Genomic DNA, 26,682 nt, shown 5'->3' with positions numbered 1-26,682 from the left:
CTTTTGCTGGGGGGTCCCACTATTCCTACCGTTCCTATATGCTACTGTGAGCTGCCGGATTACAGTCTCTTCGGTTGCTAGGGGGTCTCGGTGGTCAAACCAAGTATCAGCCTTTGCTTTTATCTGGGGCAGGCAATTGGACACCAGGCAATGAAACCATTGGGTCCGCTGCCGCTGGTTCAGGTGTGCCCTATCTTGTCCCCCTGTACACGCACTGTTGTAGACTGGCCACAGCCTGTCTGCAAATGCCTGTGGGGTCTCCCCTTCCTTCTGCAGAGTTTTCCCTATGCGATCGAATGGACTGCCGTCGTTCGCACCCATGGCTTCCAGTGTTTCCTCCTTTAGGTCCTCAAAACCCTTCTGCCCTCTCTTAGCCTCATCTGAAAGGGTCTGATAGAGCTTACTATCTACAGAGAAAAGCAACATTTTGGCTTTCTCTTCGTCATCACAGCCGTTAACACAGGCTGCCTGTTCTATCTCTTGGAAGTGCATTCAGGGTTTCCCTTCTCGGAGAGCAGGGGAATATGTTTCACCAGGCCTCTGAGCTGTTGGGTATCATAGGGTACCAGATAGGTATGCTGAACAGCCCCTGGGTCATTATCGTTCACGGGCAGACCATACCTCCGTTGTCGGAGGGGGTACACTGGTCCTGGTCCCCGCCTGCCTAGTGGGACTTGCTGGCATTCTCCTACCACCCCATTGTCCACCCCTTCTTGCTGCCAGAGCTCCTCAAAACTCGGAGCTGTGGGCTGCGGTCTTGGGATCTCTAATTCCCTAGCCAGCTCTGTTCTGGGTGCTGCCTGTGGGGCAGTTTGATTTGGGCTGCTGGTACTGTCCGACGGACTTCCCTTCGGACTTATGAGACATATCATCCCTTTAGTCCTTAATAACACCATACCCAAACTCTCTATCTGTCTGTTACATGGGGTATGATCTGCTCCACTAAATCTTTGGTCGCAGGCCAGCTTATAAGCTGCCTTTACCTCCCTAACCTTTTCCTCCTGCTGTTACTTCTGAGGTGAGGTGGGCATTCTCTTCCCGCAGTCTCATCTCGTTACTCTTTGCTTCTGTAATTTGGCACTTTAGGAACTCTATCTTGTGCCTCGTGTGGCTTTTGCCCTCAGTAGCTTCTTGGGTGAGATGTGCGTTTTCCTCCTGTAGCCTCATCTCACTGTCCCTAGCCTCTGTGACTTCCTGCACAAGGCGCTCGATCTCTGCCTGGCATTTTGTGACCTCTAGTGTGAGGCGTGCATTTTCTTCCCACACCCTCATCCCACTATCTCTGGCCTCATTCACCTCTCTTATGAGGCGTTCTACGTCCGCCTGGCATTTTTCAAACACTGACTCCCGATTCTTGGCCTCTGTAACCTCCTCCCGCACCCTCATCTCACCCTTCTTAACCCAGCCACCTATACTATAATAGGTCAGCTTACATGCTGCCGCTAACTTCTGCAGGGCTACCCACAGACTGAAAGCAAGAAAAGCAAGAGCTGATGCTTTCTCTAGATCCAGACCACTTATCCTTTCAAAAACTTCCTCCAGTCCTGCCGTGGTCGCCAATTTGTAGGTGGGCATCCTTTACCTGGTTTACAGTAATTTACCTGGTCAGGCTGCCTTTGCCACTGCCCTGTGACCAATTTCAATCAGCGGTTTCAAATTGCTAAAAAAAACTCCAGTTCTGACTGGAGGAACTTATAATTAATGATATATTAAAAACGGACAAATAGTCTGGATGCAAGAAAGTCAAATTTTATTAAAACTAAAGAAACTACACCACACAATCAAAGTAATCACGGTAAAATTGCTTAACAGGGGAAGGCAGACGGCAAAAATGAGGGATAAATGGCTACAATGTTAACCGTACAATCTTAGCAACATTTCCCTTAAGTTACCACCGCTTTACTTCTCCCTAGATTGTCTTGCTAGTGGGTCAGAAGCCTTGCTCACCTGCAGTCCAAAGAGTAAAAGAGACAAAAAAGGGGGCAGAGGACTTCCTGGGCTTAATCTTTATACCCTGGGAGTCCCTGCTGTTTTCGCGCTGAAAAGGTCCGTGCGCAATTTCGCGCCGAAAAGTCCGAATACACAAGAGAATGGCTTTTAACTTCCTCCATTCATACATGGAGACATCACGTAGTAGTCAATTTCAGTGAATGGATGTGTGTTAGCAACCCATTGTGCTTGCCGTCCGATGATTGGCTGATTCAAATGGGCCACTCCCCAGTGTAAACAAGCAGCTTGTAGGTTACCAGACCCACCCAATACCACAGGGTGACCGACAGCTCGGGCTCCATTCAAACTTACTACAGGGCAGCGCTGAGCTTTTCATATGCTAACAGCCTGTCTGTCCTTTTCTGCTGCCTTTTAAAATTCTGTTTCCATGAGGTCTGTTCAGCCATTTTTATGCCCTGGGCAATTTAAACAGTCCAAAACTCAAGAGTACATCTTTTAATAAAATGTACAATCTTAAAGTGTGCGATTTTCACAAAGTTCTTTGATTCCAGTGTCCAAGTGCTGCCTAGCTTATGAGCTTTTTAACGCAGCCTTTTGCGGTTCTGGGTCTGTTTTAAAACATTGTCCAGCCCAGAGACAATTTAAATCACACAAGTCTTCATCTACGATGTGGATTAATATTTCCCGATCTTCGGGGGCTGAGGGGATTTTGCGACCCCTACAGTGGTGGGTGAACGACTAGAGACCATTGTCAAGGACAAAATTAATTCTCACTTGGAGAAGCATGGATTAATAAGGGGCAGCCAGTATGGATTTGTTAAAGGTAAATCGTGTCTGATTAACCTGATTGAGTTCTCGGATGAAGTAACAGAGGGTTGATGAAGGTAGTGCAGCAGATGTTGTATATATGGACTTTCAAAAGGCATTTGATAAAGTACCACATAAGAGACTTACTCTGAAAATAGAAGCAGAGGGAATTAAAGGGCTGATGGTAATTTGGGTATATAATTGGCTAAGGGAGAGGAGGCAGTGAGCAGTGCTGAGGGATGTTTTTCTGAACTGGAGGGAAGTATGCAGTGGATTCCCCCAGGGGTCGGAATTAGGACCATTGCTTTTCTTGTTATATATAACTGACCTGGACTTGGGTATAGGTGAACAATTTCAAAGTTTACGGATGATACTATTTACTATGTTGCCAAGTTTTGTGAGTGTAGTAGTAGCAGACTTCAGAAGGACAGAGACAGACTGTGAAATGAGCAGACACAAGGCAGATGACATTAAATGAGGAGAAGTGTGAAGTGATGCACTTTGGGAGAAACAACAGGGAGAGGCCGTATAATCTAAATGGGACTATTTTGAGGGGGTGCAAGAGCAGAGGGACCTGGGGGCCCATATTCACAAATCTTTGAAAGTGCCGCGGCAAGTTGGTGAGGCGGTTCAGAAAGCGTATGGGATACTTGGCTTTGTAAACAGTGCCATTGAATACAAAAACAAGGAAGTTACACTAAACTTTTACAAATCACTAGTTGGGAACATAGGACAGGAGGAGGCCATTCAGCCCCTCGAGCCTGTTCCGCCATTCAATGAGATCATGGCTGATCTGTGACCTAACTCCATACACCCGCCTTTGGCCCATATCCCTTAATACCTTTGGTTAACAAAAACCTATCAATCTCAGATTTAAAATTAACAATTGATCGAGCATCAATTGCTGTTTGCGGAAGAGAGTTCCAAACCTCTACCACCCTTTGTGTGTAGAAGTGTTTCCTAATTTCACTCCTGAAAGGTCTGGCTCTAATTTTAAGACTATGCCCCCAGTCCTAGAATCCCCAACCAGCAGAAATAGTTTCTCTCTATCTATCCTATCTGTTCCCCTTAATATCCTGAAAACTTCGATCAGATGACCCCTTAACTTTCTAAATTCCAGGGAACACAACCCTAATTTGTGTAATCGCTCCTCGTAACTTAACCCTTGAAGTCCAGGTATCATTCTGGTAAACCTACGCTGCACTCCCTCCAAGGCCAATATATCCTTCCTAAGGTGTGGTGCCCAGAACTGCTCACAGTGCTCCAGGTGTGGTCTAACCAGGGTTTTGTACAGCTGCAGGGTTTTGGCCTCAGCTGGAGTCTTGTGTACAGTTCTGGGCACCACACTTTAGGAAGGATGTCAAGGCCTTGGAGAGGGTGCAGAGGAGGCTGACCAGGATGGTACCAGGGATGAGGGACTTCAGTTATGTGGAGAGATTGGAGAAGCTGGGATTGTTCCCCTTAGAGCAGAGAAGGTTAAGAGGAGACCTAATAGAGGTGTTCAAAATGATGAGGGGTTTTGATCGAGCAAGTAGGGAGAAACTGTTCACTCTGGCAAGTGGGTCGGTAACCAAAGGTCACAGATTTAAAATAGTTACTAAAAGAACTAGAGGGGAAATGAGGAGAATTGTTTTCATACAGAGGGTTGTTAAGATCTGGAACGCACCATCTGAAAGGATGTTGGAATCAGGTTCCACAGGAACTTTCAAACAGTAATTGGATGAGTCCTTTAAGAGGACTAGTTTGCAGAGTTCTGGGGATAAAGCTGGGGTGTGGGACTAAATTGGACAGATCTTTCAAACACACGATGGGCCGAATCACCTCCTTCTGTGCTGTTAGATTCTATGATCAGTGTGAAGTCGCTGGTGTCTCTTCAACTCCCCGGAGCTTTTAAAGCTCTTCCCACAGTCAGAACATTTAAAGGGCCTCTCGTCAGTGTGAACTCGCTGATGTGTCAGCAGGTTGGATGACTGAGTGAATCCCTTCCCACACACGGAGCAAGTGAACGGTCTCTCCCCAGTGTGAACTCGCCGATGTGCCAGCAGGTTGGATGAATCAGTGAATCCCTTCCCACACACAGAGCAGCTGAACGGCCTCTCCCCAGTGTGTAGGTGTTGGTGTAGCTTGAGGTCCCCGGACCTTTTAAAACTCTTCCCACACTCAGAACATTTAAAGGGTCTCTCGTTAGTGTGAACTCGCTGGTGCCCCTTCAGCTCCCCGGAGCTTTTAAAGCTCTTCCCACAGTCAGAACATTTAAAGGGCCTCTCATCAGTGTGAACTCGCTGATGTGTCAGCAGGTTGGGTAACTGGGTGAATCCCTTCCCACACACAGAGCAGGTGAACTGTCTCTCCCCAGTGTGAACTCGCTGATGTATCAGCAGATTGGATGACTGAGTGAATCCCTTCCCACACACAGAGCAGGTGAACTGTCTCTCCCCAGTGTGAACTCGCTGATGTATCAGCAGATTGGATGACTGAGTGAATCCCTTCCCACACATGGAGCAGGTGAACGGCCTCTCCCCAGTGTGTAGGTGTTGGTGTTTCTTGAGCTCCCCGGAGCTTTTAAAACTCTTCCCACACTCAGAACATTGAAAGAGTCTCTCCCCAGTGTGAACGCGCTGGTGTCCCTTCAGCTCCCCAGAGCTTTTAAAGCTCTTCCCACAGTCAGAACATTGAAAGGGTCTCTTGTCAGTGTGAACTCGCTGGTGTACCAGCAGGCTGGAGGGCCGAGCGAATCCCTTCCCACACACGGAGCAGGTGAACGGTCTGTCCCCAGTGTGAACTCGCTGATGTACCATCAGCTGGAATGACTGAATGAATCCCTTCCCACACACAGAGCAGGTGAATGGCCTCTCCCCAGTGTGTAGGTGTTGGTGTCTCTTCAAACCCCCGGAGCTTTTAAAGCTCACCCCACAGTCAGAACATTTAAAGGGTCTCTCGTCACTGTGAACTCGCTGATGTACCAGCAGTTGGGATGAATCAGTGAATCCCTTCCCACACACGGAGCAGGTGAACGGCGTCTCCCCAGTGTGAACTCGCTGATGTACCAGCAGGTGGGATGAATTAGTGAATCCCTTACCACACACGGAGCAGGTGAACGGCCTCTCCCCAGTGTGTAGGAGCCAGTGTCCCTTCAGCTGCTGGGGGCTTTTAAAGCTCTTCCCACAGTCAGAACATTTAAAGGGTCTCTCGTCAGTGTGAATAAGTTGGTGTTGCTTTAGTTCCCCGGGGCTTTTAAAGCTCTTCCCACAGTTAGGACACTGAAATGGTCTCCCATCAGTGTGAACTCCCTGGTGTCCCTTCAGTTCCCTGAGGCTTTTAAAGCTCTTCCCACAGTCAGAACATTGAAATGGTCTCTCATCAGTGTGAACAAGCTGGTGTCCCTTCAGATACCGAGCGCTTTTAAAGCTCTTCCCACAGTCAGAACATTGAAATGGTCTCTCATCAGTGTGGACAAGTTGGTGTAGCTTTAGTTCCGCGGGGCTTTTAAAGCTCTTCCCACAGTCAGAACATTGAAATGGTCTCTCATCAGTGTGGACAAGTTGGTGTAGCTTTAGTTCCTTGGGGCTTTTAAAGCTCTTCCCACAGTCAGAACATTGAAATGGTCTCTCCTCAGTGTGAACTCCCTGGTGTGTTTGCAGGTGGGATGAACAAACAAATCCCTTTCCACACACGGAGCAGGTGAACAGACTGTCCCTGGTGTGACTGCGCCATTGAACCTCCAATGCAGACGGGGAACTGAAGCCCTTCCCGCCGTCCCCACCTTTACCCGGTTTCTCCCCGGTGTGACGGTGCACGTGTCTCACCAGGTCAGGCGATCGGCTGAATCCGCGTCCACACACTGAACACGTGTGCGGTTTGTCTGCGTTGCGATCCCTGCTCTCTCCTTCCATGTGCAAAGGCCGATGATATTCAGGTCCTGATGAATCCAGCGACTCTGTCAGATCTTGACGTGATGTTTGGTCTGAGCTTCCCGCCTGTAACTGCTCCACTTCTATAACCCTGTAAATTGAGATCAGAAAAGGATCAGAGGCAAACTGTTGTTTAATTTTCCCCTTTCCGAACCTAGGGGCAGTGAAGCTGATTTTCAGGCCCCAGCTGCTGCACAGGTTGGTTGAAAGGATCAGCAGTAATGGCGGCTGTAATACCCACAAGGCCCCGGCTCTGCAGAAAGTGCTCTGTTGACTCTGAGTCCCGCGCATGTGCTCATGGCCCCCGCGCTCTCCCTCCTGCTCTAAAATCGCCCGTCCCGATCGGCCTGCAACACGTATGCTCAGCACACAAAACCCTGCGGTTGGAACATCGGGCGTGCATGCGGAGCCGCAACATCTGGTACGCGTGAGCGGCTCAGGTGCGGGCGAGTCGGTGTTTCGCCTCAGCCGCCAGGGAGGTGCGCATGCGCAGGATGACCCAACATTCTTCCTGTCAGCAATCACTCCCTCGTTTCTTTAATAAAAACAGAAAATGCTGGAAATACTCAGCAGGTCAGGCAGCATCTGTGAAGAGAGAAACAGAGTTAATGTTTCAGGTCGATGACCATTCGTCAGAACTGCTTGCTCTTTAGTGTCAGGCAGTGGCTCAGTGGGCAGCACTCTCGCCTCTGAGTCAGAAAGTTGTGGGTTCATAGTCCCACTCCAGAGACTTGAGCACAAAAATCCAGGCTGACACTCCAGTGCAGTGCTGAGGGAGTGCTGCACTGTCGGAGGTGCCGTCTTTCGGATGAGATGTTAAACTGAGGCCCTGTTTGCTCTCTCAGGTGGATGTAAAAGATCCCATGGCATTATTTCAGGAAAGAAAGACTTGCATTTATATAGTGCCACCAGATATCCTAAAGTGCTTTACAGCCAATGAAGTACTACAATGAAGTAGTCACTGTTGTAATGTGGGAAAGAGCAGGGGAATTATCCCCAGTGTCCGAGCCAATGTTTATCCCTCAATCAACATAAAAAATGATAGATTATCTGGTCATTATCACATTGCTGTCTGTGGGAGCTTGCTGTGCGCTAACTGACTGCCGCATTTCCTACATTACAACAGTGACTACACTGCAAAAGTACTTTTTTGAAGTGTAACCGAAACGTCAACTCAAATTTCTCTCCACGGATGTTGCCTGACTTGCTGAGTTTTTCCAGCATTTTCTGTTGTTACTTCAAAAGTACTTCATTGGCTGTAAAGTACTTTGGGACGTCCGGTGGTGGTGAAAGGCGCTATATAAATGCAAGTCTTTCTTTCTTCACTGGTCTCACCAGCGACCTCTTCTGGCGGTTGGTGGATTGACAGCCGAAAGCCCGCGCATGCGCACAGGGAGCGGCGGTTTGGGCCGAGTCCGGCACAGCGACCCCTCCCGGTCACCAAGGGTAATGACCGCGCATGCCCAGAGGAGACCAAAACCCCCTCCCCCACTCGGAGCTGCGCCTGCGCACTCGGATCCTGCCAGACGGAGTCGGCGCGGGGCCATTCCGGGGAAAGGCCTTGGTGTCGGTTCCAGAGTCGCGATCGGTGACGCGAAGTGAGTTTTCTCCGCTCCGATTGGGTGGAGAATGGCGCGGGGTGGATCGGGAGAGAATCGAGAGAAATAGAAAAACCTCAGAGGCCCCGGACCGAGCGGCGGCACTTGGACGGTGCACGTGATCTCCTCGGGGACACGTCACACCGGCCCACGGCCTGATTGACGGCAGCTTCCCACCAATAGGGAGCGAGCGGGGCGGGGCTGGTGGAGCGAGCTGGCAGCGGGTCCTCCAACCAATCGGGGAGCCCGAGGGGCGGGACTAGCTGCACCCAGTGGGCGGGGCTGGTGGAGCGAGCCGGCGGCGAGTCCTCCAACCAATCGGGGAGCCCGAGGGGCGGGACTAGCGGCACCCAGTGGGCGGGGCTGGAGGAGCGAGCCGGCGGCGGGTCCTCCAAGCAATCGGGGAGCCCGAGGGGCGGGGCTAGCGCCGGCTGATTGTCTGATCCGCAGGGCAGCGAGTTTCTCCAGTCCCTTGTTCAGGGCCCGGGGAGGCTGTGGGCCTTTATTCCCCGCATTGGACACAAGGCTCTTTGTCTCAGGCATATGGTGACGTCGCACTGAAACTTTCCGCTGTCCTTTACAAAGATGGCTGCCGTTAACCTGGGCCTGTAAGGGGAAGAAATCCCCGCAACTGCAAACACGGGATCTTCAGGTTATTATTCGGGGCTTGCCTCCTGCACGAGTTGTTTATGAAGCCTCCCCACCCACCTACCGGTCCATTACTCCCCTCCGTCGCCCTCCCGGCTTCAGCTCCTCTCCAACTCCGGTAACGCACTGCGCATGCTCACTATACCGGCCCCTGCTGCGCCTGCGCGCTGGGCTCTTGTAGTCTGGGTGCGGCATGTGGTCCACCGCGGGGAGTGCTGGGTAAAAGACATAGAAACATAGAAGATAGGAGCAGGAGTAGGCCATTCGGCCCCTCAAGCCTGCTCCACCATTCAATGAGATCATGGCTGATCATCCAAATTCAGTACCCTGTCCCTGCCTTCTCCCCATATCCCTTGATCCCTTTAGCCTTAAGAAATATATCCAACTCTTTTTTGAATATATTTAATGAACTGGCCTCCACCGCCCTCTGTGGCAGAGAATTCCACAGCTTCACCACTCTCTGGGTGAAGAAGTTCCTCCTCATTTCAGTCCTAAATGGCTTACCCCTTATCCTTAGACTGTGACCCCTGGTTCTGGACTCCCTGGCCATCATAAACATCCTATCTGCATGTAGTCTGTCCAGACCTGACAGAATTTTATAGGTTTCGATGAGATCCCCTCTCAATCTTCTAAACTCCAGTGAGTATAAGCCCAATCGACGCAATCTCACCTCATACATCATTCCTGCCATCCCAGGTATCAGCCTGATGAATCTTCGCTGCACTCCCTCCATGGCAAGAACGTCCTTCCTCAGGTAAGGTGACCAAAACTGCACACAATACTCAAGGTGCGGTCTCACCAAGGCCCTGTACAACTGTAGCAATACATCCTTGTTCCTGTACTCGAACCCTCTTGCTACGAAGGCCAGCATACCATTTGCCTTCTTAACTGCCTGCTGCACCTGCATGCTTACCTTCAGCAACTGGTGCACAAGAACACCCAGGTCTCTTTGCACTTCCCCTTCTCCCAATCTATTGCCATTCAAATAATAATCTGCCTTCCTGTTTTTGCCACCAAAGTGGATAACCTCACATTTATCCACATTATAGTGCATTTGCCATGTTTCTGCCCAATCACCCAACCTGTCCAAATCGTACTGGAGTTTCACGACATCCTCCTCACAGCTTACCCTCCCACCTAGCTTTGTGTCATCTGCAAATTTGGAGATATTACATCCAATTCCCTCATCCAGATCATTAATATATATTGTGAACAGCTGGGGTCCTAGGACCGATCCTTGCGGCACCCCACTAGTCACTGCCTGCCACTCGGAAAACGACCCGTTTATTCCAACTCTTTGCTTTCTGTCCGCCAACCAGTTCTCTATCCAAGTCAATACCTTACCCCCAATCCCATGTGCCTTAATTTTGCACGCTAATCTCTTATGTGGGACCTTATCGAAAGCCTTCTGAAAGTCCAAATACACCACATCCACTGGTTCTCCCTTATCTATTTTACCAGTTACATCCTCAAAAAATTCCAGTAGATTAGTCGAGCATGATTTACCTTTTGTAAATCCATGTTGACTTTGTCCGATCCTGTCACTGCTTTCCAAGTGCTCTGCTATTACATCTTTTATAATAGACTCCAGCATTTTCCCCACTACCGATGTCAGGCTTACCGGTCTATAATTCCCCGCTTTTTCTCTACCACCTTTTTGAATAGTGGGGTAACATTAACTACCCTCCAATCCATGGGTACCGTTCCAGAGTCGATCGAGTTCTGGAAGATGACCAGCAATGCATCTACTATCTCTCGGGCCACTTCCTTAAGTACCCTGGGATGTAGACCATCAGGCCCTAGGGATTTATCAGCCTTCAGTCCCATCAATTTTCCTAACACCATTTCCCTACAAATACTGATTTCTTTCAGTTCCTCCTCACCAGATTAGTGAATGGAACATGATTTACTGTGATCAGGACCCCAGCTGTTCAGATTGAGGACTGAACCATGTTCATTCTAGTAGTCATGGTTTGTTTCTGCTGATCTTAATAACTCCTGTATCTGCGCTGGAGATTAATATTCTGTTTAAATAGTGAATAAATAAAGCTCGAGGAACAGCACCTCATCTTTCGATTCGGCACTTTACAGCCTTCTGGACTCAACATTGAGTTCAACAATTTCAGACTTTAACACTTACTCCCATTTTTCATGCTGTATGATTTTGCCATCCCCATTTGTAACATTTTCCAAGACTCGGTTTCACAGCCACATCCCTTTCCTCAGCACCTGTCTCCGGTTCCAACTTATTCCACGTGGATTCCAACTGAACTTCCACCCTTCGTGTTTCAGATCCACCCAGGATAACTTTCCTGCCTCTTACCTTAGTAATATCTGTTACATCTCCAGCTTTTTCCAGTTCTGATGAAGGGTCCCAGACCTGAAACGTTAACTCTGTTTCTCTCTCCACGGATGCTGCCTGGCCTGCTGAGTATTTCCAGCATTTTCTGTTGTTATTTCAGGGAATAAATAAGCTTTGTTTCAAACACAGTGTGTCAAATATTTGATTTCTCCATAAGAGAAGACGAATTGATGTTCTGTTCCAGACTGTTTAATTTTCGGGCCTTTTCTTACTCTAGATTATTTCCGTTCTCATCTCGTTCGCCTTCTACCACATCAAACCCCAAGCTTGCTCCATTTGAGTACACGACTTGTGGGTGTCATAGACTGAACTGTAGTGTCTCACTTACACTCAACTGCCATCAACTGGTCCAGGCAGCGGGCGGTCGAGGGGGTCGTTCGGCCCGACTGCCTGCCTCTCTTCCGGTGGCCCTGGAGATGGAGCACGCGGTGTCCGCTGGCAGGCTCGAGGCCTTCCGCGACCGGTGGGCACTGCGGGGACTGGAGTGCATCATCACCCCGGCCAACAAAATTTTAATTTAATTTGTTAAGTTTCATTTAATGGTTTATTAAGTTACAGTTTATTTGTTTATGATCCCTACAAAAGAGTAAACTCATCTGCACACCGCAGGGACTGGGGTGCTTATCACCACAGGTAATGAAATGTTAATTGAATTATTAAGTTTCCTTTAATGTTTTAAATTAAGCTACAGTTTATTTGTTAACACAAAAGAGCACACTCAGCTGCAATTCCTTTGAACCATAGCTTTATAGAACTATCTTGCATAGGTTTTGAAATCTGTTATTACCTGTATCATTTAGTAAATCTCCTCCACACGGACTGCACGTGAGAACCTTTGAAAGGTTCTGATCTTTGCAGTAGTAATTTCTGAGCTTGATGGTCCAGTTGATTTAATCTCTTGTTACTAACATACCTTGCACTATTTCTTTCATTGAGATAATTATTTCAAATACTTCCATTATCAGGTCTTTAGCTCCTCCATTGATCCCTGTCAATGGTCCTTTGTTAGGGGCTGTGGTTAGGGTGTAGGCTTAGGGGTTAATGGTTGTGGATAGTGGTTATTGGTTAGGATTGGGGTTAGTGGTTGGGGTTAGTGGTTATTGGTTAGGATTGGGGCTAGTGGTTGGGGCCAGTGGTTATTGGTTAGGATTGGGGTTAGTTGTTGGGGCTAGTGGTTATTGGTTAGGATTGGGGTTAGTGGTTGGGGCCAGTGGTTATTGGTTAGGATTGGGGTTAGTGGTTGGGGCTAGTGGTTATTGGTTAGGATTGGGGTTAGTGGTTATTGGTTAGGATTGGGGTTAGTGGTTATTGGTTAGGATTGGGGTTAGTGGTTATTGGTTAGGATTGGGGTTAGTGGTTATTGGTTAGGATTGGGGTTAGTGGTTGGGGCTAGTGGTTATTGATTAGGATTGGGGTTAGTGGTTATTGGTTAGGATTGGGGTTAGTGGTTATTGGTTAGGATTGGGGTTAGTGGTTATTGGTTAGGATTGGGGTTAGTGGTTATGGGTTAGGATTGGGGTTAGTGGTTGGGGCCAGTGGTTAGGATTGGGGTTAGTTGTTGGGGCTAGTGGTTATTGGTTAGGATTGGGGTTAGTGGTTGGGGTTAGTGGTTATTGGTTAGGATTGGGGTTAGTGGTTATTGGTTAGGATTGGGGTTAGTGGTTGGGGTTAGTGGTTATTGGTTAGGATTGGGGTTAGTGGTTATTGGTTAGGATTGGGGTTAGTGGTTGGGGTTAGTGGTTATTGGTTAGGATTGGGGTTAGTGGTTGGGGCTAGTGGTTATTGGTTAGGATTGGGGTTAGTGGTTGGGGCTAGTGCTTATTGGTTAGGATTGGGGTTAGTTGTTGGGGCCAGTGGTTATTGGTTAGGATTGGGGTTAGTGGTTGGGGTTAGTGGTTATTGGTTAGGATTGGGGTTAGTGGTTGGGGTTAGTTGTTGGGGCCAGTGGTTATTGATTAGGATTGGGGTTAGTGGTTGGGGTTAGTGGTTATTGGTTAGGATTGGGGTTAGTGGTTGGAGCCAGTGGTTATTGTTTAGGATTGGGGTTAGTGGTTGGGGTTAGTGGTTATTGGTTAGGATTGGGGTTAGTGGTTGGGGCTAGTGGTTATTGGTTAGGATTGGGGTTAGTGGTTGGGGCTAGTGGTTATTGATTAGGATTGGGGGTTAGTGGTTGGGGTTAGTGGTTATTGGTTAGGATTGGGGTTAGTGGTTGGGGCTAGTGGTTATTGGTTAGGATTGGGGGTTAGTGGTTATTGGTTAGGATTGGGGTTAGTTGTTGGGGCTAGTGGTTATTGGTTAGGATTGGGGGTTAGTGGTTATTGGTTCGGATTGGGGTTAGTGGTTATGATTGGGGTTAGTTGTTGGGGCTAGTGGTTATTGGTTAGGATTGGGGGTTAGTGGTTATGATTGGGGTTAGTTGTTGGGGCTAGTGGTTATTGGTTAGGATTGGGGTTAGGGTCTAATTGGAGCCTGAGCAGGCCAAGTGATATACGAGGTCGACACGTTACCCAACTTAGGCTTATGTGAATAAACTCACACAACCAAATAGTTTGAGAGAAGTAAAAATGCACAGTTTAATGTACAGAGCGCTCTGGGAGAAGAAGAACAGTAGACCCCGTGGTCTCAGCTGCCAGCTTCTCGGTTTTACAATAGTAGCCGAGCTTCTTTTATACAGTTTAAAAACAGGAAAGGTAGCATATCAGCAGTTATTACATTAATTCCTTGGCCAATCTGGTACTTTAGCATCCTTCAACTTTGGCCAATCCGATACCTTAGCAACCCTTAATCACATTCTGTCAAAAACAAGTTAATTATATTATTATACCGTTAGCTATCTTCTTTCACAAACAACTTAATTATATTAATGTTAGCTAGCTTCTTTCATGTGACATGTTGGTATTTCGCAACCCTATTCTCAGTGATACCTATGACCTGCCAGTTGCGTAACCCCGCCCTTAAACACCCTTTACCTCCCTTCTTCTTCCTAAACATAATTTTTCGCTCTTACAGTTTTACCCCAACAGTTGACTAGCCGTTCCTGTCTTACGTCTGTACAAGTGATATCACAAGTTGGTGCAAGCAGATCAAGTCAGCTGTCTGTTATGCCAGTGTCTGCAAAAGTCAATAAATGTCAAGTATTTCAGCAGGCACTACGGTGCCATTTTAAATTGTCCTCCAACAGCCCCTCCTTTTGGTCCTGGAGCACGATCCTCTTGCTCCCAGATGACCATCGTTCTTCGTTTCTTCACAGGGTTGGTTTACAACCACTGACTCATCTCGTGAGAACCGGCTGTTCCGGCCACGTCATCATACGTTTCTTCTTCACCCGTATTTCTGGGCAGGAGCTCGGTGTATTCTTCGACAGAAGCTACTGGCAGCACAGCTTTCACAGCAGTTTGACAGCACATTTTAATGATACTCAATGCACAGCACAGCAGTATACATATCACAACTATGATCAATATCATTTGCATTAGCCAAGCACCCCAGCCTGATCCTCCCAGTAACCAATCAAACCATCCGCCTCCAATATTGGATTGATGGAGCAAAGCTACTTGTTTTTGAATATGGTCTGCTAGGTTGGTAATATTTTCAGAACTGTCTGGGATATATGTATAGCATTCTGCTCCGATCATGACACGTGTACCTCCCTGTGCAGCTAGTAGGTAATCTAGTGCCATTCTATTTTGTAGGGCAACAGTTCTTAGGGCTACCATTTCGGCACTCATCTCTCTCAGGGATTCAGCCATGTCATTGGCTACTCCCTCAATTATGGTTGCCAATAACTATATTTCTTGAGAAGTAAACACTATTCCAGCCGTGGGGAACATAGCTCCTAGTACCACCTGCCAGGTGGGAAGTTCTCTTTTAGTACGACTATGCTTGTGGTGGTCTTTCAATTCCTTTATGTGGTGTACGTATGGTACTACATACCCCAAATAGCATGATCCTGCCCAATTCTCTGGTAGCCAGGGGTATGCTCTATGACCGCATATGAAGTATGTCCCATTATAGGCTGTCATTATCTGTCCCGGTTGTTCGGGGTTTATGTTGGCGCGGAAGACGGTAAAACCCATCTGGTTGTCAGTATCTGTTCGCCTGGTCCCATTCCATGGTTTATTATTGGTCAAATTCATCAAATTGGTGGTATTGAACCACCAGCTTTCCATGGAATTTCCTGCATTATATGTGGTAAAATTTTGTATACAATGACTTTTCCCCACATCAATTCTGATCCCTTCAGTCTGTTCTGTACCGCGCTCCCAACATATCTCTGGGATCGGCTGGCCCTTTCCTGACGTATTGGTAAGGACTAAAAAGGGGGGTTCTTTCGTATAATCATATGTTGGCTTATACCATTCTTTAAAATTTTCTAATGAATATCCTCCCCCCCGGAACTCATTCCTTAGGCTACTCCATTTCTGTTCCCATGTTTTTCCGAAGGTGGATAAGGTGGTATTTTTCTGTTTCGTATGATTTTTATTAATTATCCATTCTGCCATATCTGTGAGGTTCAAGGGTATTGGTCGCAAGGGTATCCCTCCTTTCGCATGAGTGGGAGTATGGCTACATACCGAACAGGCATCTATCCCACTCAGTTTGGATTACTTATATGACATATATAAAAACGTATTTACATGCAGCTCTCTTTTCTTGCGGGAGTTAAGTATACCTTCCGTGACAATACCAATTAACGCAACTATACATAAAACACTTAACAGCCTCATGTTGTTTTGGGGCTGTCACCTTTTGCTTGCAGTATTCAATCTGTAGTTTTAAATTACATGGTTTTTTTCTCTCGGGAACAATTTATGGGTTATAGACTTTTAATTGGGTCCAATGTTTCCACTTTCCTACACCCCTTATGTCCAGACAGGCACAGGTGTCTCCACTGATTATAACCTCATAGGGTCCAGACCATTTTGGGGCAAATCCCGGTTTTCCAGGTAAGTTTTTTAACATTACCTTAGATCCAGCGGGTGGAACCTCGGGGAGCATTTGTAATTTCAGCTCCTCGTCCCTTTCCTGTTGACGGTTCCTCACCCCCGCCCTCATTTCTTTTAGTTGGTTACTTAGTTCCAACACATATCGTTTTAGCCTGTCTTTTAAGGGCCCCACATCTGCTCCACCTGTTATAATGCCTTCTGGTAATTGCATTGCTCGTCCTGTCATTAGTTCATAAGGGGTTAGTCCAGTGGTACGATTGGAAGTTGCTCTCAACTTCATTAATATTATGGGTAACATCTCCACCCATGTTTTTCCCGTTTCGGCTATAGCTTTGGCCAGAGCTAATTTCAAAGTTCTGTTCATTCTCTCTACCATCCCGGAGCTTTCGGGGTGGTAGGGTATGTGGAATTTCTGTTTGATTCCCATCAATTTGCAAATGGTTTTTTACCACTGTTCCAGTAAAGTGCGTTCCTTGATCAGAATCTATTTGCAATGGTACTCCCCACCTTGGGATAACTTCTTCTGCCAAAAGACGCGCAACTGTTAATGCGGTACAATTTCGGGTAGGAAAAGCCTCGACCCACCTTGTAAACTGATCAATTATTACTAAACAATATATTTTTCCATGTGATGATGGCAGGGGGCCAGTAAAGTCAATTTGGAAGTGTTCCCAAGGTCCCCTAGGTCGAGGCTGATGTGCCATTCTAATTTTTACAGGCCTGCCTGGATTATATTGTGCACACATCACACACCGGTGACAGTGTTTTGCTATATCTCTTCCCATTCCAGGCCACCACCAATCTCTTGAGCGAGCTTCCTGCATGGCATCTCGTCCTGAATGCGTCAGGCCATGATGCAGATCCAGTAACGTTAACCTTACACACTCTGGTGCTAATACTTTAGTATCCTTCCTCCAGTTTCCATCTGATCCTTGTACTGCCCCTTTCTGTTTCCATTCATCCTTTTCTACTGGCGGGGTATCTTTCTGCAATTTCTGTATTTCAATTTCTTCCATTTGTATGCTCCCTACGGGATAACTGTCTTCCTCTTCCTCTAATTCTAGAGCTGCCTTGGCCGCCAAATCGGCCGCCTGATTACCCTGTTGATTTAGCCAGTCAGGGTTACCCTGTTCTGGGGCCTTCTGGTGTGCCTTTATTTTTATAACGGCTGCCTTACTTGGTTTTGCCGCCGCATCTAATAAGGCTCTTATTCATTGTTGATGTTTAATAGGTTCCCCAGTAGTGGTTACAAATCCACGTCTTCCCCAGGCTGTCATATAGTCATGTACTACCCCAAAGGCGTACCGGCTATCTGTATAAATATTGACAGTTTTTCCTTCTCCTAATTCAAGGGCTTTGGTTAGGGCGACTATCTCCGCAACCTGTGCGGATAGTCCTCCTTCTAATCGCCCGGATTTTACTGTTTTAAGAGGATTGTCCACTATTGCCCAGCCTGTTCTAGGTAAGCCGTTAATATGTTTGCGGGATCCATCTACATAGAAGACCTCTTCTGTCTGTTCCAAAGCTTCTTCCTTAATCCAACTTTCCTCAGCTTCCTCATCTATATCCCCACACTTATGTGGTTCTCCTTCGTTTAACATTCCTGCGGCTGGGTTAACTCCGGTGTCCCGAATTATTCCTACTGATTTATCCGCTGGTACTAATACGGCTTCCCATCTTGCCCTCCTCATATTTGAAACTGACCTTAATCTTCCGGTATTTAACATTTCTACCAAGGTGTGTTTGGTATGGAGGATAATTTCTCCTGTCATTACGATGGGCTCACTAACCTTTACCGCCCATGCTGCACAATCCAGGGCAGCTACACACCGAGAAAGTCTGGCTGCTGCCGGACATCGTCGTGTGGAATAATAGGCTACCGGTCTATTATCACCCCCGTGGTCTTGAGTGACTACCGCAGCGTAGAAGCCTCCTTCATTTTCACAATAGATGTGAAATGGCTTACCTATATTGGGTAATCCTCATCCTGGAGCTAATGTTAAGGCAGTTTTTAGTTCGGTATACGCATTTTCTTGTTCCGATCCCCATTCTATCTGATCGAAGGCCGCTTTCCCTCCTTTTAATAATCTTTGTATTGGCTCCGCTATTTTAGCAAAGTTGGGGATGAAGTTCCTACTATAGTTAAAGAGTCCTAATATTTTCCTAACTCCTCTAACTGTACTGGGTCTGGGCATAGCCCGTATAGCCGCTTTTCTATCTTCTGGCATTGTTTTAGTTCCTTGCGAAATTTTATGGCCCAAATAGGTTACTTCTGATTTCCCAACTTGCGCTTTTTTGGGGTTCACTTTAAACCCTTTACTATTTAGTGCTCATAACAGCAAATCGAGTGCACAATTGTGGTCTTCCTCCTTCTCTGAAGCAATGAGGAGGTTGTAGTGTCCGTGTGTAGATAAAGACACTGAAGACAGGAGTTGGTTCATAGGTATTTACTAAGCAAGTCTGGGGGGGGGTTCTAAAGGATATACACAATACACAGGCTTATATAGCCCAAGTGGCAATTACCGGCATTACGCACACCTGGGGCTCTTAAAGGCACATACACCACAATTGCTCTTAAAGGCACATACACCACAATTCCTCCCCTTCTAGCTAACTAGTACATCATATTTTAAGTAATTATTAATTACATGTTATATGCAAAATAATATACATTGCTGTATTAATTAATTATAAGTTAGTCTCTCAGGAGGCTTCCTGACTCGGTCCGGATAACGCCTCGGGGGTGTAGTAGTTTCTGGTGGTGTAGTAGGTTCTTCTGGCAAGGCTGATTCGGCTTGAAGGCCAGTGTCGGGTTCATCGGGTTCCAGTATCACCGGATCGGAGGTAGATATGGGTATCTCTACTTCATCGTTAGATGTATAGCGTGGTGGTGTAGGTTGTCCCTTTTCGGATGACTTGATGATTTGGTCAGCATGGCGCCTTATTATGCTTTCTCCGATGTCCACGGTATACATCAGTGGTCCTAGTCGTGTGCAGATAGTTCCAGGCTGCCATTTCTCGGTACGGTAATCCCGGGCCAAAACCGGTTGGCCTATCTGGAAGGCCCTAGTTGGCCTTTCATTCATGCCCTGAAACTGCCGGTTCTCCACGTCCCTTCGGATGTTGGGCTTGACCAAATCCAGCCGGCATCTTAGGTTTCTATTGTAGAACATCATGGCGGGAGTTTGGTTTGAAACCATATGTGTTGCATTCCTATATGCAAATAAGAAGTTATCCACCTTGTGCTGAAGTTTTATGTCTTCATTACCCATGGCCTTTATGGCCTTCTTGAAGGTCTGGACAAACCTTTCAGCCAATCCATTGGTGGCGGGATGGTATGGGGCGGACGTGTAGTGCTTTACCCCATTGTTCTTTAAGAACTTTCTGAATTCTTCGGACACAAATTGCGGTCCATTATCAGAACATATCTGTTCCGGCAGCCCATTCCTGGCAAATATGGTCCTTAATACTGTGATGGTTTTTTCCGTGGTGGTGGAGGACATCTTTATTACCTCCGGCCACTTGGAGTGTGCATCAACTGCGATTAAGAACATTGAGTCCATAAATGGACCAGCAAAGTCGATGTGCACCCTTTGCCAGGGAGATGAGGGCCACTCCCATGGATGTAGAGGGGCCTGTGGCGGAGCATTTTGGACCTTCTGGCATCCTAGGCAGCTCTTGGTCATGTCTTCGATGTCTCCATCGATACCTGGCCACCATACAAACGCCCTAGCTAGGTTCTTCATTTTCACTCCACCCAGATGCCCCTCGTGAAGCTCCTTTAGCACTTTATCCTGGAGTTTGGGTGGAATCACCACTCTGGATCCACACATCAAGGTTCCTCGGCACACTGACAGCTGTTCTCTTCTTTGTGAGAATGCTGGCAACAGTGGTTCGCCATGTGCTGGCCATCCCTTCACTGTTAAATCGTAGACCCGTGAGAGAGTAGGGTCATTTCTTGTCTCCCTTTCAATGGCAGAATTTGTCACCGGTAGACATTCCACTATGGTAGAGTGGAATATCTCTACTGGGTCTACTGTAGGTGCCTCTTCTATCGTTGGCAACGGCAGGCGTGATAAACCATCAGCATTCCCATGCTGTTTTGACCCTTTGTATTCAATGTTGTATTGGTGTGCCCCTAGAAAAAGGGACCACCTCTGTAGTCTTTGTGCCGTCATAATGGGGACACCTTTCTTAGGGTTGAATATGGAGATGAGGGGTTGATGGTCAGTCAGCAAGGTAAATTTTTGTCCGTGTAGGTAATGGTTGAATTTCTTCACTCCCCATACCAGGCTGAGTGATTCCCTGTCTATCTGGGAATAGTTACGCTCAGCTGAGTTCAATGAGCGTGACGCAAAAGCTATCGGCCGTTCCGAGCCATCAGGGAATCTATGGGACAATACCGCTCCTATGCCGTAAGGGGATGCATCGCACGCCAGTCTGATTGGTAGTGATGGGTTGTAATGAGCCAAAACTTTCTCGGATGTGATTAAGTCTTTACATTTATGGAAGGCACGTTTACAGTCTTCGTTCCATTTCCAAATCACTCCTGTGTGTAGAAGATCATTAAGAGGGTGTAGAATAGTTGATAAGTTCGGTAAAAATTTATGATAGTAATTTATTAATCCCAAGAATGACCTCAATTGTGAAACATTTTCAGGTGCTGGGGCTTTTATAACTGCTTCAATTTTTTCAGGTGACTTATGCAACCCTTCCTTATTAATTATGTGGCCACAATATGATATCTGATTTTGGAAAAATTCGCACTTGGGGCGATTTGCTCGTAGGCCCCGTTCTTTCAGTCTAGTGAGTACCTGCTCCAAATTGGCAAGGTGCTCGTTGTCGTTTTCGCCTGCTATAAGGATGTCGTCCAGGTAGCATTGAGTCCCTGGAATCCCTTGCAGGACTTGCTCCATAGCTCTTTGCCAGATAGCTGGAGCTGATGCTACTCCAAAAACCAGTCGATTGTACTGGTACAGGCCTTTGTGTGTGTTTATTGCGAGATACTTTTTAGAGGTCTCCTCAACCTCCATTTGTAGATATGCCTGTGCCAAGTCAATTTTTGTGAAACGTTTCCCTCCGGATAGTGAGGCGAAAATATCTTCTATCCTCGGAAGAGGATACTGTACCATGTGAAGGACCGGGTTTACAGTCACCTTAAAGTCCCCACAGATGCGAATTTTTCTCTGTTCCTCAAAGTTATTTTTCAATGCTTTTTTCATGACTGGAACGATGGGTGTTGCCCATTCGCTCCAATCTATTTTGGATAATACGCCTGACTTTTCCAAATTCTCCAGCTCTGCTTCGACTGCCGGACGTATTGCGTATGGCACTGGCCTTGCCTTAAAAATTTTTGGAATTGCTGCATCTTCCAATTTTATTGAGGCGGTGATGCCTTTCAAGGTTCCTAGTTTCTCTTGAAACACTTCTTTGGCGTTGGCCAAGATGTCTTTTAATCGTTCAGGTATGATGTCATCATTGTTTTTTTCCTTATTGGTCACCGTCAGTGCCTGAATGGAGTGCCAGTCTAAACGTATCTTCCTTATCCATTCACGTCCCAACAACGGTGGACCACCATCTTGTAGAATGTATAAATACAACTTTTGTATTTCTTTGCCGTTTTATACCACAGGCACCTTTATTTTTCCTTTGGGGTATACTTTCTGCCCCGTATATGTTTTTAAGATAATGGATGTGTCTTTTAGAGGTATATGCGAAAATAGCCTCTCGTAATCTCGTCGATTTATTACGGTTAGAGCTGATCCTGTATCTAGCTCCATTTTAACTGGGGACCCTGCTATTATGAGGGTAACCCAAATGGTCTGGTAATCTTCATTGGCAATTACATTATGTAATTTGAGAGAGCTTAGTCTCTTGTTCCCGGAGTCGCTATCGCTCTTCTGGTCTTTGGAGCTACTGTCCGTCATCATTTGTACCTTTCTGTGCTTTTCCTTATTGATTCTTTTCCCGTCAGTGGATTTTTTATTTTCAGATCGGCATACACATGGAATGTGTCCCATCTTTCCGCATCGCCTGCATGCTTTTTCTTTGAACCAGCAATCCCTCTGGTCATGGTTGGATCTGCCGCAGCGATAACATCTCTCGAAACCGCGTGTCATTTCATGGGTGCCGAAGTCCTGTGGCCTTTGCTGTATCTTTGCCGCTCCTATTGTACTGAAAGCCTTGTCCAGTGTTAAATCTTTTCCAGAAGATACCTTTTTTTGTGTTTCTACACTTAGGGGATCGCAGATGAATTTGTCTTGCAGAGAATCTGCCAGTCCTGCCTCGAATTGGCAGTGTAGGGTATCAACAATCTCTTCAAAATTCTTGTCCATCGGTTCGGCTGGAGTGATTAAGTTGCGTAACAGCTTGTATGTTTCTGCGCCCATTAGATCCAGAAGCACTGAAGCTTTTTTTTCATCTTCTATTCCATTTGCGGTGCAAAACACCTCCACTCTTTCTACATATGTGGTCCAATCCTCTATCTTGTTATCAAAAACATCAATATTGCCAAAGTTAGGCTCTGTTTCCTTATCAAAAGCATCAATATTGCCAGACTTAGGCATTTCAAAAAAAAGATATGGCGCTTCCCGCGCTTTTTTTTTCTTCTCTGTAGCAACGATATGGCGCTTCCTGCGCTTTCCCGCCGCTGCTACCGATAACAACGATGTTTCACTGGGGTTTCCGTTTATTCACTGTTGGAGACTCGTTCCCGACGGAGGTCTAAACGCTGACCTGCTTGCCGCGCCGGCCGTCTCCCGAGTGCACCCTCCCAGTCCGTTATTGCTTGCCTCCGATTTCGCTGCCTGTCTCAGCTGTAGAGCCCGCCGCTGGAGCCCCAGCCTGACGCCCAGGAAGGATTAGCGCAGTACCTGCCACCAGCTTGGCCAGCTGGTGAAACCACAGTTTCTATTACTTCTTTGAGTCTTCTGGACGCTGGAGGAATCGATGTCCTTGAGGTGCTGCCGAATTGCAGGTAAGTCCGTTTCCACCTCGTCGCCACTGTAGTGTCCGTGTGTAGATAAAGACACTGAAGACAGGAGTTGGTTCATAGGTATTTACTAAGCAAGTCTGGGGGGGGTTCTAAAGGATATACACAATACACAGGCTTATATAGCCCAAGTGGCAATTACCGGCATTACGCACACCTGGGGCTCTTAAAGGCACATACACCACAATTGCTCTTAAAGGCACATACACCACAGAGGTCATCCACATATTGTAGAATAGTACTTCCCTTCGGGAGGTCAACTGTCTCCAGTAGAGACTGCATGACTCTATGGAATATAGCCGGACTGTTATGGAACCCTTGTGGCAAGCGGGTCCATGTGTATTGCGTATCTCCTATAGTGAACGCAAATTTCTCCTGGGATTCTGGGTCCAAAGGTAATGACCAGAATCCATTTGCAATATCTAATACTGTGAAAACTTTATGTTCTGCGCTTAACCCATTTAATATTGTCGCTGGACTTGCTACAATAGGTTGTAACTTTGGTGTTACTTTATTTAAAGCGGTATAGTCAATAGTTAATCTCCAAGTTCCATCGGGTTTTCCTACCGGCCAGGTAGGGGAATTGGTTGTGCTTTCCGTTTTACGCACTACTCCCTGTTCTTCCAATGTTTTAATTATTTCCGTAATTGCTTTCTTAGCTTCGGGTTTTATTGGGCATTGTCTATGCGGTTTATGCTCTGGTCCAGGGATTTTAATTGGTTCCATTCTTACTTTTCCGGTCTCTAATTTATCCTCTGCCCATACGCCTTTTACGGCATTACATATTGTTCCAAAATTACCAGTTTCTAATTTCCAATCCCGGGAAAGAGGTTTAGCAGTTGCTATTTTAGTGCAATTTGCAGCATATTGGTTTACTTCAGTTTTACTTCCATCCTGTCTAGGCCAGATCAATTTTCCTTTATGACAGTCAATCAGGATTTTATATTCCCTCATAAGGTCATTTCCCATTATAGTTCCTTCATTATTTTTACACACATAAAATCTCATCGGGATCAAATGGCCATCTAATTCGACCACTTGTACTGTACTTAAAAAGGCGGGGGTCTTTGTCCCCCCTAATCCGGTCAAATAAATGTTAGTTTATGTGATGGGTAAAGGTAAATTGGTTATAGACATCGATGCGCCAGTGTCCACTAGCATGTTACACTGTCGGCCCCCTACTAGTGCGGACACATAAATTCTACTATCTCCCTTATCTTTAATTACGGGGGCCGCTGCATGTCAGTGCCCTCCGTCCCGAGCATCCCTAAAGGCTTGGAGTTCTCGGTATTCATCACTGGTCATTTTTCCCGGTTCTGGATTTAATCTACTATAACATTTGTCCCATGTGTGACCTCTCTTTTTACAAAATGAGCATTCCTGTCGCGGGGCTCTACATTCTTTAGCAAAGTGTCCTTGTTTCCCACCATTCTCTTTGTGCTCCCAATGTCTGACTCGTATCCCATCCATCTCTCCGCATTTTTTAAATTAGGGTTCTCCTATCAGCCATATACTGATTACTAAGGGAGCCCGAAGGCCCCCATGTTTGACCCTTACCTGTGATCTTGTAAATCCTCTTCTTACCCTGTGTTGTCAGAGGTACGTCCTCCTCACGAAGAGAAGCAAGCGTACATGCAACCTATATATCAGTGGTTCCCCGGGACCTTCTGCCGGTCCAACCCCGAAGGTAGTAAGCGACATCTACGAGTTTTACCTTATGATCCTTATAAATGCTCTACGAGATACAAACAAACAAAGAATACCACAAACTTTCGGTTAACTGTGAATTCTCACCTCTCGTCAAACCCCTTTCTTGTTCTTTTGATCAGTCGGTGCTCCGGTGTCACCCGTCTAGCGTCGCTAATTGATGGATGGTCAAAAATTTGACTACTCGCCCGAGATCACCTCTGGGTGCTCCGGCGCCCTCCGAGCTGATCCTGCCGACTACGTCAATTTGTTAGGGTCTAATTGGAGCCTGAGCGGGCCAAGTGATATACCAGGTCGACGCGGTACCCAACTTAGACTTATGTGAATAAACTCACACAACCAAATAGTTTGAGAGAAGTAAAAATGCACAGTTTAATGTACAGAGCGCTCTAGGAGAAGAACAGTAGACCCCGCGGTCTCAGCTGCCAGCTTCTCGGTTTTACAATAGTAGCCGAGCTTCTTTTATACAGTTTAAAAACAGGAAAGGTACCAGATCAGCAGTTATTACATTAATTCCTTGGCCAATCTGGTACTTTAGCATCCTTCAACTTTGGCCAATCCGATACCTTAGCAACCCTTAATCACATTCTGTCAAAAACAAGTTAATTATATTATTATACCGTTAGCTAGCTTCTTTCACAAACAACTTAATTATATTACTGTTAGCTAGCTTCTTTCATGTGACATGTTGGTATTTCGCAACCCTATTCTCACAGTGATACCTGTGTCCTGCCAGTTGCGTAACCCCGCCCTTAAACACCCTTTACCTCCCTTGTTCTTCCTAAACATAATTTTTCGCTCTTACACTTTTACCCCAACAGTTGACTAGCCGTTCCTGTCTTACATCTGTACAAGTGATATCACAAGTTGGTGCAAGCAGATCAAGTCAGCTGTCTGTTATGCCAGTCTCTGCAAAATGTCAATAAATGTCAAGTATTTCAGCAGGCACTATGGTGCCATTTTAAATTTTCCTCCAACAGACACGATGGGCCGAATCACCTCCTTCTGTGCTGTTAGATTCTATGATCAGTGTGAAGTCGCTGGTGTGTCAGCAGGTTGGATGACTGAGTGAATCCCTTCCCGCACACGGAGCAGGTGAACGGTCTCTCCCCAGTGTGAACTCGCTGATGTAACAGCAGGCGGGATGACTGAGTGAATCCCTTCCCACACACGGAGCAGGTGAACGGTCTCTCCCCAGTGTGAAGTCGCTGATGTACCAGCACGTAGGATGACCGAGTGAATCCCTTCCCACACACGGAGCAGGTGAACGGCCTCTCCCCAGTGTGTAGGTGTTGGTGTCTCTTGAGCTCCCGGGAGCTTTTAAAACTATTCCCACACTCAGAACATTTAAAGGGTCTCTCGTTAGTGTGAACTCGCTGGTGCCCCTTCAGCTCCCCGGAGCTTTTAAAGCTCTTCCCACAGTCAGAACATTTAAAGGGCCTCTCGTCAGTGTGAACTCGCTGATGTGTCAGCAGGTTGGGTAACTGAGTGAATCCCTTCCCACACACAGAGCAGGTGAACTGTCTCTCCCCAGTGTGAACTCGCTGGTGTACCCTCAGGTCCCTGGAGCTTTTAAAGCTCTTCCCACAGTCAGAACATTTAAAGGGCCTCTCGTCAGTGTGGACTCGCTGATGTGTCAGCAGGTTGGATAAATGCGTGAATCTCTTCCCACACACAGAGCAGGTGAATGGCGTCTCCCCAGTGTGACCTCGCTGATGTACCAGCAGGTTGGATGAATCAGTGAATCCCTTCCCACACACAG

At 46.8% G+C, this 26,682-nt stretch overlaps 1 long non-coding RNA gene across 1 annotated transcript; it reads left to right on the top strand.

Annotated features, from left to right (window-relative positions):
- The first annotated feature begins 8,716 nt into the window (after positions 1 to 8,716).
- LOC147082062 (uncharacterized) lies at positions 8,717 to 12,186 on the top strand. Its single transcript, XR_015076325.1, has 2 exons — positions 8,717 to 9,668; positions 11,494 to 12,186. It is a non-coding gene; the product is annotated as an uncharacterized LOC147082062 (long non-coding RNA).
- The last annotated feature ends 14,496 nt before the right edge of the window (positions 12,187 to 26,682 follow it).

This window comes from Somniosus microcephalus, unplaced genomic scaffold (assembly GCF_052327205.1).
Source record: "Somniosus microcephalus isolate GS21.2 unplaced genomic scaffold, FLI_Smic_1.0 scaffold197, whole genome shotgun sequence".
Taxonomy (NCBI): domain Eukaryota; kingdom Metazoa; phylum Chordata; class Chondrichthyes; order Squaliformes; family Somniosidae; genus Somniosus; species Somniosus microcephalus.
The sequence above is the reverse complement of the archived record's forward strand: the minus strand, read 5'-3'. Positions and strand labels throughout refer to the sequence as shown.